Genomic DNA, 19,338 nt, shown 5'->3' with positions numbered 1-19,338 from the left:
AATGATAATCGAACTTAAAAAAATGATGGAAATCATATCCCTGGCTAGAGATGATAATCATGACCAGGATACTCCGCGTAGAGGTAAGTGGTGTTACTCTAAATCACCTCAAGGCTGGAGGAAGTAACCATCTAGCATCAAAAATGTCATACAACAAAGTACACTAACATTGCGTGAAAGCACATTTATGGTCTTATTAGAGCAAACAATTGTCGTTATGGCCAACAATGCCAACACCAATAAAAACAGTATCAAAATAATAGTTGGCACCCCTAACGCTTAATTGACAAATTCATACACTAGGGGATTCCAAGTTAACTTAGGCATCATATGTTATAGTATATAATTCATACGCAGCGGATGCATACCATAAGATCACGAAATTTACAATTATAAATGAAAAATATAATCAAATGAATATTGAAGAATACTTACTTGTTAAATCTTCTGCAAAAATCGTCTAAACTCCAAGACTCCAGGATTGTTGCCTTCTACTATTTCCTCACTAATTATTTAGATCAAGACTTGTTGTGGGCAAAAATACTTTTTATAAAAGGATGATCTTCCTCAAGAACCATCACCCCTATTTATACTAATCAGCAATAGGGGAAAGACTCAAAGAAAAAACATTTTCAACAACCATTAAAATCCAATTAACGAGAATAATGAGCCATTAAAACCATTAAAGCTAAAAAATTAGTAACATCCACAATCACCCATTGAACACTTGTAATAGCCCAGATATATTCTTTTTTTTCTTTTTAAGGTAATAAAACATTTTCCCTTTTTTTAAATTATCAGATAATTCAAAAAATATAATTGATTTACTCCTATATTAGAAAAACGAAAATATAGTTATCTCATAATGATCCTTTTTATTTTTCAAACTTGATCAATTAGTCAAGCACAATAGGGACCGCAATTTTTATTAACAGAGGCTTCCAATTATAATAATTAATTCGTAAAAGTATGAATTAATGGTATTATAATAAATCACAGATTATACCACTAAATATCTATAATTGTACTCCTCGATTTAATTTCAAAAATTACCATTACAACTTATTTAACTCTCCGTGTTAGAATTACCGACACCAATTAATCCTTTATTTTATACTTAATTTATTTCACATGTCGAATTAAAATCCACCTACAGAGTTTCACATGAAAACTTATAAGTAACCAAAAAGGGGTGTCTTCTATCTCGGGTCCGAGACACGGTTTTATCAACTAATTATTATTTCATTAATGGGATTGGTCATTATCCAATCTATCAGGATTTTATTGACTCATTAAAAAGTCTCACCTTTTAATAGATTAAAATAATAAAACAATCACATAGATCATAATAATTATCAAGATTAAGAGTATAAGTACATGTAATGGACTAAATAATTTATTTATCAATATTCAGAACATAAATAAATTTCTCTAATTGGTCCGTTCAATATATACAAAATGTACTAGCACAAGAAGTTGGAATTTTACCATTCTCATAATTAAGTTCAAATTATATTTAATCTTGTGCTACAATCATCAAGATGTTTGTCCAACTTTATCTTTGATTGTGAACATAAATTTATAACTTATAAAAAATAACAATTTCAATCTTCCATGTATGAATTAAAATACTCCATACACAAAATCGTCTATTATGTAAGTAATGGACACATATATATACACAATGATCTATTTAAATATTTAAATCAAGAATTTATTATAATAACATAAATAGTCTTTACAAGGAATTAAATAAAAATACTATAACACAGTTACATGGTTAATAATATATCCTAACAATCTCCCACTTAGACTCATAACCATGTAGCCATAATTTTAACACTCATTTCTTCTATGTGTTTATCGAAAACCTTCTGAGGTAAATCTTTTGTAAACGGGTCCGCCAAATTGTTCTTTGACTCTATCTTCAGTACTCTCACATCACCTCTCTGAGTTATATCACAAATTAAGTGATATTTTCTCTCAATGTGTTTACTTCTTTTATGGCTATGTGGTTCTGTCATGTTTGCAACTGCACCACTGTTATCACAATAAAATGTAATTGGTACCACTCCAAGCTCTTTTAGGAAGTTTCTGAGCCAAACAACCTCCTTAGCCGCCTCAGAGGTAGCTACATATTCAGCTTCCATGGTGGAATCAACAACACATGATTCCTTGATACTTCTCCAAACTATGGCTCCACCTCCCAGAGTAAATACATATCCTGAAGTAGATTTTCTTGAATCTCTATCCAACTGAAAATCTGAATCTGTGTACCCAATAGGGACAAGATTACCAAAATGGAATACAAGCATGTAATCCTGTCACAACCCAAAACTCAAGGTCATAATGACACACATCCCAAATCCCATCCCGATGTGTAAGCCAAAATAAAAAAAATAAAATCATATGAGACTCCCAAAGGAAAGTCAGGCCACAATTAAACCCAATAAACGGACAATAATGAAATTATTCCAAAACCTGATGTAATAATTATAAAGAGCATTTAATATAAGGTTCGAGTCTGAAGATACAACATAAGCTTCTAAATGATACAAAAGACTGAGAAATAAAGATAGACTAGTGACGATCCGAATCCTGGGACCTCACCACTAATCCGAGAATAGACAATCCGCTAGAATATTAGCTGACACGTGAGGTACCCTAACTAGTATCTGCATCAAAAAGGTACACAGAAGTAGGGGTGAGTACAATCCATATGTACTCAGTAGGTTTTATCCAACTGAGTATAAGAAATTAATCAAACTTATCAAATAAACTAAGGAACGCTTCCACCTGGATACAGAAAAGTCCTACTCCGGCATCGGTACCATCAATTTATATAGAATGCCGTGAATAAATTAATCTCATAACAACGGATCAATCACAATTAACTAGATAATTCAAGTAGTACAGATATCAATGCAATGCAATGCAATATGATGATTCAATTATGTGGTGGTACGATGGAATCAAGATTGTCGCACAGCCTATTGTATACACCTACTGAGCTGTGCTACCAAGCATGACCCATGGGGGTCTCACAGACCATATACCTCAATCACAATATCTCATTATCTTTGCCACCTCGTTGTGGTCAAGGGATCATAATGTATCCACTATCCTGCCGTAAAACTGCCTCGGTCAGGGACTCAAGATACAAAAGTTTAAAGGTGTTTCATTTTCTTTCTCAAAAGGCATTTTCATATTTCTCAACTTCTCATATTTCATAATATGATGAGTGGGGATGAATGCATCAAAACACATATGGCATGGAATCAATATTCAACTCAACATGTAGTACAATGTTCAAATTTTTCAAAAGTTAACCTACTGTAACACCCCCTAAAAACGTTGTATATGGTATTTCAATTCTCGACGAAAATAATATTGCTTCTTTATTTATGGCATAACTTTTCATATAATGGTCCAAATTAGGTGATTCAAATTTCTAAATAACCCTAACATCATTACTACAACTTTCATGAAGACCATATCTTAAGTTTCGGAGGATATGTAGGTCAAATAAATTAATATTTATAAGACTTGGTGCTGTGACGAAATAGAGTAATTGTAGAAGAAAAATCATATCTCACTGTAGGATGCTCCAAATCAGTTGATTCTTGAACGACATGAAATAAAACTTCTAGAGCTACAATTCATATGAGACATCAAATTCTAATTAGGAAGTTATCTTGTTCAAACATAGCTCTGAAAAAAAGGTATTTCGTAAAATGAAGATTCATCTCACCAACCATACAAGATCTAGATCTATTTGACATCACCCATGATATCAATAGACTTCCATTTGACATCATCCATGGCATCACAATCCTTTATTAAATTTTTAGATTTTTCTTTATAATTATTTTAATTATTGTTAGGTTCCTACTTCACACCTATAAATACCCACCTTATTTCATCATTTTGTTCATCAAGCTTTGTCAAGCAACTCTTCTCTCTATACACTTCTTTACTCATTCTCAAAATATAATTTTAATTCTTAGTAGTATAGAAATATTATTCCGGTGATTCATATATTCCGTATAGTACACAAAGTGCTCCGACGAGGAGAAAAGACTAGGATTCAAGATTGTTCATTAAGTGCTTAGATTTTGAGTAACGCTTTGAATTCTAGGTATGTAAGGCTTCAATGAGAGTACTCCTTCCACTCTTATTCCTAAAGTAGTTTTATTATATGATAAATTATGTTTATTTTCTTTAAGCTTTACTCTACGGTATGTGGGTGTTCATCAATGGGTTCTTCCATCCATGTAGTCCAAAACTCTTTAACTAAATCTCTTGATTTTAAGTAATATTTTCTAATGGGTAATTCTTATTTCTACTTAATAGCATGGATCATGGTTAAACTAATGATTATTGGTCTATTTTGATGTAAAATGATTTCATATGTATGAATTGATCGTTTGCAAGTAATTTCTCTATTTATCTCTTTAAAGGTTCTTGAAATTCATGGTGGGTTGTTTAAATCATGATTTTTAATTAATAGATTTCAAAGTATTTATGCATAATTTCATTTACATACATGTTTGAAAGTTGAGGTGACTTAAACCTACCTAGTTTTACTATATTTTCAATGAAGTTTGACTTAAAAGTTTTAACTCCAAATAAATATTTATGAAAACAATGTCAATGATAAAAAAAAGTCTTATAAATTAAAAGAATGATGAAATGCTATGAATGATGAATTCTTTATGCTATAAGCACAGTTCTTGCATATTTGAATCACTAAAGATTTTAATTAGCTATTCCACCAAATATGATGTTTTGAATTCTCAAACTATATGCTATGACTATTTTAAAGTATTAAACTATTTTGTGGGATTGATTTAACACCAACTGAGGCATTGAGGTAGGATTCGGTAAGAGAATCTTAGTAGCAACCCCTTGTCTCATTAACTATATGCCAACATAGGAGCCCTTGTAGGCTTAGGCTAATAGATTCACAAATAACCTTAAAGTTAAAGTTAAAGAAATGAATGAAGTTGACGGAGTTCTATCCGACAAGTAGTCTCCCCGGCCAACTTTGGGGGTTATTTTGAATTTCATGTAATAGCTCGCATGATCTTAAATGTTGGTTATGGTCATCTTCCCACAAAATTAATGTTTTAAAGGATATCTATATGATTGATTGTGCATGCATTGCATTATGTTTCATATTACATAAATGTTTTAATATTTTCTCAATGTTCATGCATGGCTACATACTTTGCACATTTAAAGTACTAATGCATACTCTTTTGCCTACATGATATCACCATGTAGGGATCGGTGCTCCTCCTTGTTCTCTTCCACGTGGTTAGTTGAGATTTCGTTTGAAGACTACTTTTGGTGAGTTGCCATGTTCCGGTAACAATACTCCTTTATCTTTCTAGCTTATGATATGTTGAGATCTTTAGACACTTACTACGATATTTCTTTCTATTATGATTGAGGATGAGCTAAAGACTTGTCTTAGCTTTGGACATATGTAAGTTGAAGATTTACTATTATGATTTCCTCGTGTTTATTTATTGTCATTACCTATGAAAGGCTAAAAGAATGCTAAGAGGTTTGTTTGAGGTACTTTCGGGTTCCTTATTCGCCATGTCAGATCTAGGACCTAGGCTTGGGTCATGACACCTATTCATGATACTCACCCTCAATAAACAGCAATGAGAAGAAAATATTTCAATTTAAGTGTTCACCCATTTCTCAATAATATTTTAATACTCAGGCATGCTCAAAACCCCTAACTCAACCCCTCAGGCGGGCATCACAAGTCAAATTATATCCTCAAGCCTCTCTCACAGGCAAATTAAGAATCACATGCTCTCAAAGCAAATAAGATAACAAATTAAGGCTCTCACACGGGCTATGTAATACAAATAAGCCCCCACACGACAACACATTAATAAATAAGCCCCCACGCGGATATCACAATATATATAACATTCTCAACTCATACTACAGCCCCATCCCAAAGTCTATAGCATATGAATGACTAATTACCCTATCTCAGTCTCAAAGAAGAATAGCCAAACTTACCTCAATTGCCTAAATCGCACTCGAACACCTCCACCGAACAAGCAAATCTCAAATTCAACATCCGTAATGACAACCCACTATCAACAATGAAACATACACATCACAAGGAGTCCAATGACACCATATTGATAGGTTTCAGAACCGGAGGTAAAATAGTCCAAAAATTAATTATTTTTAAAAAGGGTTAAATATGGAAATTTATTGGACAATCACATTCTACTGGTAATAAGGAACTCATGGTTGAAATATCCATAAAAATAGAGCTCAAAATGAGTTAAAAATAACTAATTTTCTTAAATTCGAATTAAGGAAGAAACAAAAAAAAATTAGGTTTGAAACTAAGATTTAGGAGTTAAAATCATCAAATACTTAATGAAAAAGAAAGGTTTTAGTTCAAAAATCACTTACCCAATACTTTGCCTCAAAAATCTGTTCTCAAATCGCCTTAAGGAGTCCAAGAACATAAACAAATGGTGAAAATATTGAAATGGGAAGAAAGGGGCATTTTCTGTCCAAAATGTTACTGTTCACACGTGTTGACTATTGACCACGTGTTGACCGCGGTCAACTTACACTACCACCCTTCAAAATATGTTTTTTGACTCTCAAAACTCATTTAGAACTCTATAAATATGAATCAATAGTGCAAATTGATCAGAAAATATGCTTCGGAGCCAATGGAACTAGTAGAATCACCATCCGACACTCGAAACTCAATTTTTTGACCAAAGTCAAACTTAGTTCATTAAAATCAAAATTTTCAACTCAACACTTCAAATCCATGTATTAATCCCAAATATGATTCCGACAACTCTTTCAGACCAATTTCCATATTCCGGAGCTGATGAAACTGACGGAACCCCGTTTCGAGACCCGTAGCTCTGATTGGTATCGAAAATCACTTTTTAGCAGTTAAAGTTTATGAAAACTCAAAAACTCACACAATTCACAACCTATTAAGATTTTAACAAAACCAACAATATAAACCTATCAAATAACACTCGGGGGCACTAAATATAGCGGTAAAATGGTAATTTTACACAGATTTCTGAAAATGACCCTCAAGGTCATTACAATATCCACCTTTAAAAAGGATGTTCGTCCTCAAACATAAGATAAAATAAAGTACCTGGGGTCTCAAAAAACTGAGGATACCAAGCCTGCATATCAGACTCTAACTCCCAAGTCGCCTCCTCAGTAGGCCTATGCTGCCACTGTACCTTGATCGAAGAGACCTCCTTGTCTTGAGTCTATAAAGCTGCCTATCTAGGATAGCTGTCAACTCCTCCTCATAAGTCAAATTTGGACCCAACTCTACCGCATCATAAGAAATCATATGAGACTCATCCGGTATGTACTATCGAAGCATAAAAACATGAAACACTGGATGGACAGCTGATAATTTATGGGGTAAGGCCAACTCATACACCACCCCACCTACTCTTCTTAAGATTTCAAATTATCCAACAAAACTCGAGCTAAGCTTGCCCTTCTTCCCGAACCTCATCATACCCTTCATGAGCGATATTTTAAGCCATACAGAATTACCCACCATGAACTCTAAGGGACGAACCCTCCTGTCAACATAACTCTTTTGATGACTCTGAGCTGTCAATTATCAACCCTAAATAAAATATACCCGCTCCATAGCATCCCTAAGTAAGTTAGTATCCAATGCATCAACCGCAACAGAATCAAGCCACCCAATGGGTGATCGGCACCTACAACCATACAATGCCTCAAATGGTGCCATCGAAATACTGGAGTGATAACTGTTATTATAGGCAAACTCCACTAAAGGCAAGTGTTGGTCCCATCAGGCACCAAAATCAATCACAAAGACCCTAAGCATATCCTTCAACACCTGAATAATCGGCTCGGACTAACCATTGGTTTGGGGATGAAATGCTAATCTCATCTCTAGCAGCGTACTCAAACCACGTTGTAATTCCTCCCAAAAATGAGAGATGAACACTGAATCCTGATCAGACACTATAGAGATAGGCATCCCATGCAGCCTAACAATCTCACGAAGATAGATCCTAGCTAACTGATCTGCATTATAGCTAGTCATCACCGGAAGAAAATGGGTTAATTTAGTCAATCGATCTATTATCACCCAAATAGAGTCATACTTACCCAATGTCATGGGTAATCCAGACACAAAGTCCATAGTGATACTCTCCCATTTCCACTCAGGAATGGGCATTCTTTACATAGGACCACCTGGTTTCTGATTTTCATACTTCACTTGTTGGCAATTTAGACACTTAGCCACAAAATCAATAATGTCTCTCTTCATGACACACCACCAATAGTGTTGTTTCAAGTTATGAAACATCTTTGCCACGCCCAGGTGAATTGAATACTTGGAACAATGAGCCTCCTTCAATATCATACGTACCCATTCACCAACCTTGGGCACACAAATGCGACTATTAATCCTCAAAACTCCTTCCGAATTAAGAGAGGCTGATTTTGCTTCACCACTCAATACTTTGTCTCGAATGGCCCTCAACTTTTCATCTTCAAACTGGTGTATGCAAATCTGGTCCATCAAAGTAGACCTTGCCTCCAAAAAGCTAAAATGCCATGATGTGTAGAAATATCAAGTCGGACCAACTTTCTAGCCTATGACTGAACCCCCAAAGCCAAAGGCCTCTCTTCAGCCTTAAGAAAGGCCATAATACCCATGCTAGGTGCTTTCCGATTCAAGGCATCTGCTACCACATTAGCTTTGACCGGATGATAAAGAATGGTGATGTCATAGTCTTTCAATAATTCTAACCACCTACGCTGCCTCATATTCAGATTTAGCTGAGAAAAGATATACTTAAGGCTACGGTGGTCAGTAAAGACCTCACAATGCATGCCATAGAGATAGTACCTCCACAACTTCAGAACAAACACCACTGTCGCCAACACTAAGTCATGAGTAGGGTAGTTTTTTGCATGTACCTTTAGCTGTCGAGAATCATAAGCTATAACTTTACCTTTTTATGTCAATACACCACCCAAGCTGACTCTCGAAGCATCACAAAACACAATAAAGGCCACGCCCTCCTCGGGTAAGGCTAGAATAGATGCTGAAGTAAATAATTCCTTGAGCTTTTGAAAGCTTGCCTCACACTCATCAGTCCACGGAAATGCCACAGTCTTTTGAGTTAGCCTAGTCAATGGGGCTGCAATAGAAGAGAATCCCTGAACAAATCAACGATAATAGCCTGCCAACCCAATAAAACTCTGAATATCGGTAACCGAAGTATGCCTAACCCAATCACGAACTGCTACAACTTTGGTCGGATCAACCATAATACCATCCTTGGTCACTATATGACCCAATAATGTCACGGACTCAAACCAAAACTCACATTTGGAGAATTTTGCATACAACTTCTCCTCTCTCAATCTCTGAAAGGACTGTCCTCAAGTGCCTAACAAGATTCGCCTTATTCTTAGAATAAACCAAGATATCATTAATAAACATGATCACAAATAAGACCAAATAAGGTTGAAATACCCGGTTCATCAACTCCATAAAAGCAGTCGATACATTAGTCAACCCAAAGGACATAACCACAAACTTATAATGCCCATAACGAGTCCTAAATGCAGTCTTTAGTATATTTGATTCCTGAACTCTCAACTGATGGTAACCCAACCTCAAGTCAATATTTGAGAACACCGATGCACCCTGAAGTTGGTCAAATAAATCATCAATGCAAGGGAGAGGATACTTGTTCTTGATGGTGACTTTGTTCAACTATCGATAGTCAATACATATCCTTATATTACCATCTTTCTTCTTCACAAATAAAATTGGTGCACCTCATGGTGATACACTATGTCTAATAAACTCCTTCTTCAATAAATCTTCCAATTGTTCTTTTAACTCATTCAATTCTATCAGAGCCATCTGATAAGGAGTAGAGATGGGTTTAGTGTCAGGCTTCAAATCAATCACAAAATTGATATCACAGTCAAGAGAAACTTCTGGCAAGTCTATAAGAAATACATCCATAAACTCTCTCACCACCCTCGTAGTCTCTATAGGAGATGACTCCATAGTGAGATCATGTACATGAGCCAAATAAGATAAATAACACTTATCCATCAAGCAATAAGCACAAATATAAGATATCACCCCTTAGGTTATGAACTTGGAATACCCTTCTACACCAAGTTAGGTAAACCGGGATAAGCTAAGGTCATGGTCTTTGCATAACAATCTAATAGAGCATGATAAGGAGATAACCAGTTCATACCCAGTATCACATCAAAATCAAGCATATCTAATAAAATCAAGTTTGCACAGGTCTTTCTACCTAAAAATATCACCAAACATTTCCTGTATACCCGATCCACCACTAAAGATTCACCTAACGGGGTACAAATAGTAATAGGCATAATAAGGGACTCACTCATATAATTAATACCCATATCAAAATAAGTCAACACATAAAAATAGGTAGACTCTAGGTCAAATAATACTGACATAAAATTATGGCAAACTAGAACAATACTTGTAATAACTGCATCAGAGGCCTCTGCCTCAAATGTACCTAGTATAGCATTGCATAACTGACGGTCACCCTTAGCCTGTGAACTGTCACGCCCTGGGAGGGTGCCCTAGACCCGGTATTTGAAAGTCATTTCTAACCTTCAAGCGAACCACCTAACTCAATCACTCCATCATTCAGTCATATACGCTCAAAGGAAGGCTCAATTATAACATGTTATTAACAATATGGGGGCCGAAGGCCAAACATATTTAACTCAACAAAATAAGTATAATAGGACTCCTCAAAATAACAGTCTAACCTCTCCACACTCTAGTCTATGAAGCCTCTATCAAAGTCTAGAAGGTGCCAATGACAAGCCCATGGCTACCAACAATCAAGATAAAGGAAACGACAACAACAACACTATACAAGGAAGCTCAACATCCTCCAGAAACTAGGAGGACTCAACAACTAGCTGGGAGTGTATGTGGATCTTCAACGAAGCGCCAGTTGATGATTTCTAGTACCTGTCGCTGTATTATAAAATAATGCAGGCCAAATAGCATCAGCACATGGAATGTACGAGTATGTAAAATGGCCGGAGGAAACAAACATCAAGAAAGCATCGATATCAACTCAGGATCTCAACTCATATATATATACATAACAACTCACTCAAGTGCCCTAAGTCTAACAAGAAGTGTTTTAGACCAGACCAAATCTCATGCCACTCAACTCAACTGACTCGGAGTACTATCAAGACCTAAATGGGAGTTTCTCTTATCCGACAACCATCACTTATGAGCCAGTGACAGTACAACAATCAGACGTCGTTGCCACATCCGTCCATACCTTGCTAGGGCATGAATGCCTCCCTAATCATGGATACCATCGATTAGTCCAGTCCTATCATTTTAGGACAATAAAATGGGAAACATCCGACTTTAACGGTTTGATTCCATGGTAAGCATCCGACTTTAACGGTTCCATCCCTACCTACGTTGGTGGCGTAGTTTATGGGGTTCGAGTATGGACTATACTCTTACCCGCTTCGGTGCTCGATACTCCTCCCATGACTCCATGCTCATAAGACTCCCTCCAATCATCTCAAACAAGCCCTCACGGCTAGTTTCATGCAGGTCATTGCCAACTCATCAACTCTATTCTCATTTCAAATCAATTAAGTCATAATGGTTAGTTCCATTTAGGACCTCGTCCACTCGTCATCATCACAACTCTATGGCTTTAGCTCAACAATTCAAGTAGAATAACATATTTAAGGAATTGACCTATGCAACATAATCACATGGCTAAAGAGATCAACAAAACATAATAACAAGTCATCTCCATCAACTCATACTAACATGAAGGTCTTAGGAACTTCTTAGCTCAACAACATCAACACATATAACATCAAATAAATAGGGGACAAAACTCATTCAAACATAAACCATACCAAGAAACTCCATTTTCATGGACATTTAACCTCAAAGCAAGAGTAGGGCACATGGGTGGACTCAACCCATGTTTTGGATAGCCTTACATACCTTAGTGAAGACTTTTGATATTGAGTCTTCAATGGGGAACTCAAATCTTGAAGCTCTTGGAACTTTCCTTATTGGAAATGGAGAAGAAGAAGAAGAGAGAGAGAGAGAGAGGAACTCCTAGGGCTTTTTAGAGAGAGAGTGAGGGATTGAAAATGATCCCAAAATGTGCTAAGGCTGATACATATATAATTTGGGGGAATTCCCAAATTACCCCTTCTCAAAAGTTCTGAAAAATAGGAAAAAATGCTCCTAGCGCGATAGTGGCGCGTTACGCCATTGCAGCGCCAGGATGATTACGCCTAAAACCTGCACATCTCGTAGTAGCGCGCCACGCCAAGGACCAAACTACTGAGGCACATTTTTGGCGCGATAGTGGCGCGTCGCGCCCTAACAGCGCCAAGGCCAATATTTCTTGGGTTCTGGAAATTGGCTTAAAAAACCTTGCACACCTTTTAGTGGCGCGCCGCGCCAGAGACCAAACTACTGAGGTATGTTTCTGGCGCGATAGTGGCACGTCGCGCCACTGTGGCGCCAAGCCTAGTTTTCCAGCAATTGTGACCCAGGCCTGAAAATCTCTGCTGTGCTAGTTCATCTTAGGATTGTCATATCTTTTGACTCCAAACTCTAAAATGTACATTCTTGGTGGCGTTGGAAAGAAGGCTCGACGACCATTAATTTAATAGGTCGTGGTCTACCCAGATCATCATCTATCAAAAGATAGGGTCGTTAGAAGTCAACTCCTCATGCGAACTCCTCCTCAAACTTAGCCACGCCGAATCTTTTAGATTAATTTGGTCCTAGGGGTCCTTCATGACCCCCACATCACCTCTAGCGCTGCTCAGTTTCTCAAAGACTCATCTTACTCATGCAAATGCCCCCATAATACTCGAGTTCGATCCTACCCGAATATATGAAAGGTCCAAATCTTAGGGAATTTGTTTTGAGGGGTGTTACATTATCTCCCCCTTGGGATCATTCGTCCTCGAATGACGAGTGATCAAGAATAGACTCGGGGTAAAAATCACAATCAAAATTCAGTCATTTAATCAATAAAATTCTCAATCAATTATAAATCAAGACTCAAAATGCACAAATGAATTCAAATCAAGGAAATGGGCATTACCTTCAATATTCTCATCGATAGGCACGAATAGATGTAGATATTTAGATTTCATAGATTCCTCTGCTTCCCATATGGCTTCCTCAACAAATTGGTTTCTCTAGAGGACCTTGACTGAGGTGACCTCTTTGTTCCTCACTTTGCGGATTTGGCGATCAAGAATTTAGACCGGAACCTCTTCATAAGACAAGCTATCCTTAATTCCAACGCTATCAATGGGGACTACCAACGAGGGATTTCCCAAGCACTTTTTCAACATCGAAACGTGGAACATCGGATGAATAGAGGCTAGCTCTGAGGGTAACTCCAACTCATAGGCAACACTCCCAATCCGCCTCGAAATCTGGTAAGGACCAATATATCGAGGACTGAGCTTCCCTTTCCTTCCAAACCTCATGACACCCTTCATGGGTGACACTTTTAAATATACCCAATCACCCACCTCAAACTCTAAGTCTCTCCTCCTTATGTCGGTGTAAGATTTTTGGCGGCTTTGGGCTGTCTTTAGCCTCTCTTGAATAACTCGCACCTTCTTTATGTCTTGATGAACAAAATCGGGCCCAATCAACTCAGCTTCACTAACTTCAAACCACCCAATTGGCGATCTACACCTCCTCCCATACAAAGCTTCATAAGGAGCTATTTGAATGCCTACATGATAATTATTATTATATGCAAACTCTATGAGAGGTAAGTGATCGTCCCAATTTCCTTTGAAGTCGAGCACACATGCCCTCAACATATCTTCCAATGTCTAGATGGTGCGCTCTGCTTGGCCATCTGTCTAGGGATGAAAGGCCGTAGTCAAGTTCACCTTCGAACCTAATCCCTTCTGAAAGGATTTCCAAAATTGGGAAGTGAATTGGGCTCCTCTGTCTGAGATGATAGACAAAGGGACCCCATGCAATCTGACGATCTCCTGTATGTACAACTTTGCATAATCTTCTGCGGTGTCAGTAGTCTTAACTGCCAAGAAGTGGGCTGATTTCTTCATTCTATCCACAATGACCCAAATCGAATCATGTTGCTTTCGAGACTTTGGCAAACCCGTAATAAAGTCCATGTTTATCATCTCCCACTTCTATTCCGGAATTTCTATGTTTTGAGCTTAACCACATGGCCTTTGATGCTCCACCTTCACCTGTTAACAATTCGGGCACTTGGAAATGAATTCCATAATATCTCTCTTCATCCCACTCCACCAATAGATTTCCCTCAAGTCATGGTACATTTTCGTAGAGCCCGGATGAATAGAGTATCTAGAACTATGCGCTTCAGCCATAATCCTCTCTCGAACATTATCGACATCAGGCATACACAATCTATTTTGGTACCTCAACACACCATCCCCCCCTTTGGTAAAAACCATTACCTCTTGTTTATGAACAACTCCCTTCAATTTGAGAAGGATGGGGTCTTGGTCTTGTTTCTGTTTTACCTCTGCCACAAGTGAGGATGTAGACCCATCCTGAATGGTAACTCCGCCTTCATTGTTCTCTTCCAGACGAACTCCCAATTGGGCTAATCTATGTACCTCCTTTGACAATTCCCTCTTCCCCTCCTCTACATGGGTAGTGCTACCCATAGACAGCCTGCTAAGAGCATCATCAACAACATTAGCTTTACCTGGATAGTAGAAGATGCTCATATCATAGTCCTTGAGTAGCTCGAGCCATCTCCTTTGCCTCAAGTTGAGTTCTCTCTGGCTGAAAACATATTGTAAGCTCTTGTGATCGGTGAATACATCAACATGCACTCCATACAAGTAGTGGCGCCAAATTTTAAGCACAAACACCACCGCTACCAACTCGAGGTCGTGAGTTGGGTAATTCTTCTCATGAATCTTAAGCTGTCTTGAAGCATAGGCTATCACCTTCCCCCTTTGCATCAACACGCAACCCAAACCAATCCTGGATACATCACAGTAGACCACAAAGCCCTTTATTCCATCGGGCATAGTCAAGACAGGAGCAGTGGTTAGCTTGGCCTTTAGATTCTGGAAACTCTCCTCACAAGCATCGGACCATTGGAACCTAGCATTCTTTTGGGTTAGCTTAGTCAATGGTGATGATATGGATGAGAATCCCTCTACAAACCTTTGATAATAGCCGGCCAAACCCAAGAAGCTCCTTATCTCTGTCGGGGATGTGGGTCTGGGCCAATTCTTCACAGCCTCAATCTTCTGAGTGTCAACCTGAATACCATCTCCAAATACAATGTGACCTAGAAAGGCCACCGATGCAAGCCAAAATTCACATTTGGAGAACTTTGCATATAGTACCTACTCTCTCATAGTTTGCAAGACGACTCTAAGATAATGGGCATGCTCCTCCTCATTCTTGGAGTAGACCAAGATATCATCTATGAATACAATCACAAACATATCAAGATATGGTTTGAATACTCGGTTCATGAGATCCATAAAAGCTGCGGGGGCATTGGTCAACCCGAAAGACATGACCAAAAATTCAAAGTGGCCATAACGAGTCTGAAAAGTGGTCTTCGGAATATCACACTCCCTCACCTTCAACTGATGGTAGCCGGATCTCAAGTCTATCTTTGAGAAACACGTGGCACCCTGAAGTTGATCAAATAAATCATCTATTCTGGGGAGAGGGTATTTGTTCTTTACGATGACCTTATTCAGCTGCTTGTAGTCAATACACATTCTAAGGGACCCATCTTTCTTTCGCACAAATAAGACGGGAGTACCCCATGGTGAGACGCTTGGCCTAATGAATCCCTTATCTAATAAGTCCTTTAACTGCTCCTTCAACTCTTTCAACTCGGCTGGGGCTATTCTATATGGAGGAATTGAGATAGGCTGGGTATCAGGAAGAACATCAATCCTAAAGTCAATCTCCCTATCAGGAGGGACTCTAGGCAGATCTTCAGGGAAGACTTCGGGAAACTCATTGACAATCGGAACCGACTCAAGGGATGGAGACTCAACATTGTCGTCTTTCACTCGGACAAGGTGATAGATACACCCTTTTGAGATTAGCTTTCTGGCCCTAAGGTAAGAAATAAACTTACCCTTAGGCGTGACAGGACTCCCTTTCCACTCTATGAATGCCTCATCCGAGAATTTGAACTTGACAATCCGAGTCCTACAATCAATAGAGGCATGACAGACATAAAGCCAATCCATGCCAAGGATCACATCAAAATCAACCATGTACAATTCAATTAAGTCGGCCAAGGTGTTCCTGTGATGGATCGACACAGTGCAATCTCTATAGACCTTCTCAGCTAGAACAGAATCACCGATAGGAGTAGCTACGCAAAAAGGCTCACGAAGATATTCAGGAACTTTATTGAATTTACTAGCCACATAAGGAGTCACAAAAGATAGGGTGGCACCCGGATCCATCAATACATAACAATCAAGAGAAGAGACTCGTATCATACCCGTTATAACGTTTGGAGAGTTCTCCTGGTCTTGACGACTACCCATGGCATATAGGCAGTTTGTACCTCCACTCGTACCTGAAGTAGTGCCCCTCTGATTACACCTAGCCGGTGGTGCGGTGGTAGAATGCTGGACTCTGTTTCCCCCTGTTGGACACTCCCTCTGAAAATGGTCCATTTGGCCGCATTTATAACAACCAACCCTTCCCGCTTTGCATTCTCCCAAGTGAAGCCTACCATACTTACCGTATGGTGGCTTCCCCCTCGAACCTTGACTTACACTGGCCTGGGATTAAGAACCCTAGGGTCTGAAATTCTGGTGACTCTGTCCCTGCCGATTATACCTGCTCTGCGGCATAGGTGAGCTAGCGGTAGATGGGGCATAATTGGGAGGCCTCTTCTGGAAGAAGGACCTATTGACCTTGGTTTGCCTCTGTTCATTCTCATGGCCCGCGGATTTTGCCTTCTTGCTCAGATGCTCCTTTTTGTCTTTTCTATTCTCATCCTCTACCTGTTGAGCATACACCATCAATCTGGAAATATCCATATCCGATATCAATAATGCTGCTTTGCATTCCTTCTTCACATGCCTCCCTAATCCAGAGACGAATTTCCTCATCTTTGACCTCATATCTGGGATCATATCTGGAGTATACCTGGATAGCTGGATGAACTTCAGGCCATACTCCTTAACTGTCATACCTTCTTGTTTCAGATTTACAAACTCATCCACCTTCGCTTCCCTCAATTCTTGGGGAAAGAAGTGGTTAAGAAAAGCTCCTTCAAATTCATCCCACCTAGCAGGTTCAACATCCTCACCCCTACCCTATTCCCATTGGTTATACCAAATGTTCGCCACATCTTTGAGTTGATAGGACACCAACTCAATCCCCTTAATTTCCGTAGCATGCATAGCTTTCAGAATTTTCCACATCTCATCAATAAAGTTTTGAGGGTCTTCATCAACCTTAGAACCTGTGAATGCCGGCAGATTCATTCTCAGAAATTCTTGAATTCTAGTGGCAGCAGATGACTCTTGGGGACTAAAGCTAAGAGTCGGCGAACTCTGGTTACCATTTCGGGCAGCCATTAATTACGTGAGCATTGCAATTGCCCCTCGAAATTCTGCCTCTGATGTGGGTGCAGGCGGAGTAGCAGGCACTTGGGTTGCCTCTGCATACCTCGCAGGTCAGCCTATATCATTTGCTGGGCGTACCTCTGATTGGGGTATCTCGGCGTTGTCAACATTTCTCTGGCTAGTCATACGTTTAGGAGGCATTATCTGTAACGTACAAACGCACGAATTAGAAAGGAGTTTTATAGAGTTTAACTCTATCGCATGAAGTCAGAGTATGAAAGAAGTGAAACAATTCCTAATGTCCTATAGCCTCCTGCTTATAAGTGTGGTGCACAACACACCCATAAGCAAGACTCTACTAGACACGGCTTCATAGACTCCCTAGGACACTTGAACTCTGTGCTCTAATACCATGTTTGTCACGCCCCGGGAGGGTGCCCTAGACGTGACCAGCACTTGAAAGTCATTTCTGACCTTTAAGCGAACCACCTAACTCAATCATTCCATCATTCAGTCATATACGCTCAAAGGAAGGCTCAATTATAACATGTTATTTACAATATGGGGGCCGAAGGCCAAACATGTTTAACTCAACAAAATAAGTATAATAGGACTCCTCAAAATAACAGTCCAACCTCCCCACACTCTAGTCTATGAAGCCTCTATCAAAGTCTGAAAGGTGCCAATGACAAGCCCATGGCTACCAACAATCAAGATAAAGGAAACGACAACAACAACACTAAACAAGGAAGCTCAACATCCTCCAGAAACTAGGAGGACTCACCAACTAGCTGGGAGTGTATGTGGATCTTCAACGAAGCGCCGGTTGATAATCTCTAGTACCTATCACTGTATCATAAAACGATGCAGGCCAAATGGCGTTAGCACATAGAATGTACGAGTATGTAAAATGGCCGGAGGAAACAAACATCAAGAAAGCATCGATATCAACTCATATATATATATATAACAGCTCACTCAAGTGCCCTAAGTCTAACAAGAAGTGTTTTAGACCGGACCAAATCTCATGCCACTCAACTCAACTGACTCAGAGTACTATCAAGACCTAAATGGGAGTTTCTCTTATCCGACAACCATCACTTATGAGCCAGTGACAGTACAATAATCAAACTTCGTTTCCACGTCCGTCCATACCTTGCCAGGGCATGAACGCCTCCCTAATCATGGATACCATCGATTAGTCCAGTCTTATCATTTCAGGACAATAAAATGGGAAACATCCGACTTTAACGGTTCGATCCCATGGGAAGCATCCGACTTTAACGGTTCCATCCCTACCTACGTTGGCGGCGTAGTTTCTGAGGTTCGAGTATGGACTATACTCTTACCCTCTTCGGTGCTCGATACTCCTCCCATGACTCCATGCTCATAAGACTCCCTCCAATCATCTCAAACAAGCCCTTACGGCTAGTTTCATGCGGGTCATTGCCAACTCATCAAATCTATTCTCATTTCAACTCAATTAAGTCATAATGGCAAGTTCCATTTAGGACCTCGTCCACTCGTCAATTCTATCCTTCAATTAACTCAATCAAGCCTCATTTAGATAAGCATTCAGGACATCTCCTCAAGACTCATCACAACTCTATGGCTTTAGCTCAACAATTCAAG

This window comes from Solanum dulcamara, chromosome 2 (assembly GCF_947179165.1).
Source record: "Solanum dulcamara chromosome 2, daSolDulc1.2, whole genome shotgun sequence".
NCBI classification, from domain to species: Eukaryota; Viridiplantae; Streptophyta; class Magnoliopsida; order Solanales; family Solanaceae; genus Solanum; species Solanum dulcamara.
This window is presented reverse-complemented; position numbering follows the sequence as displayed.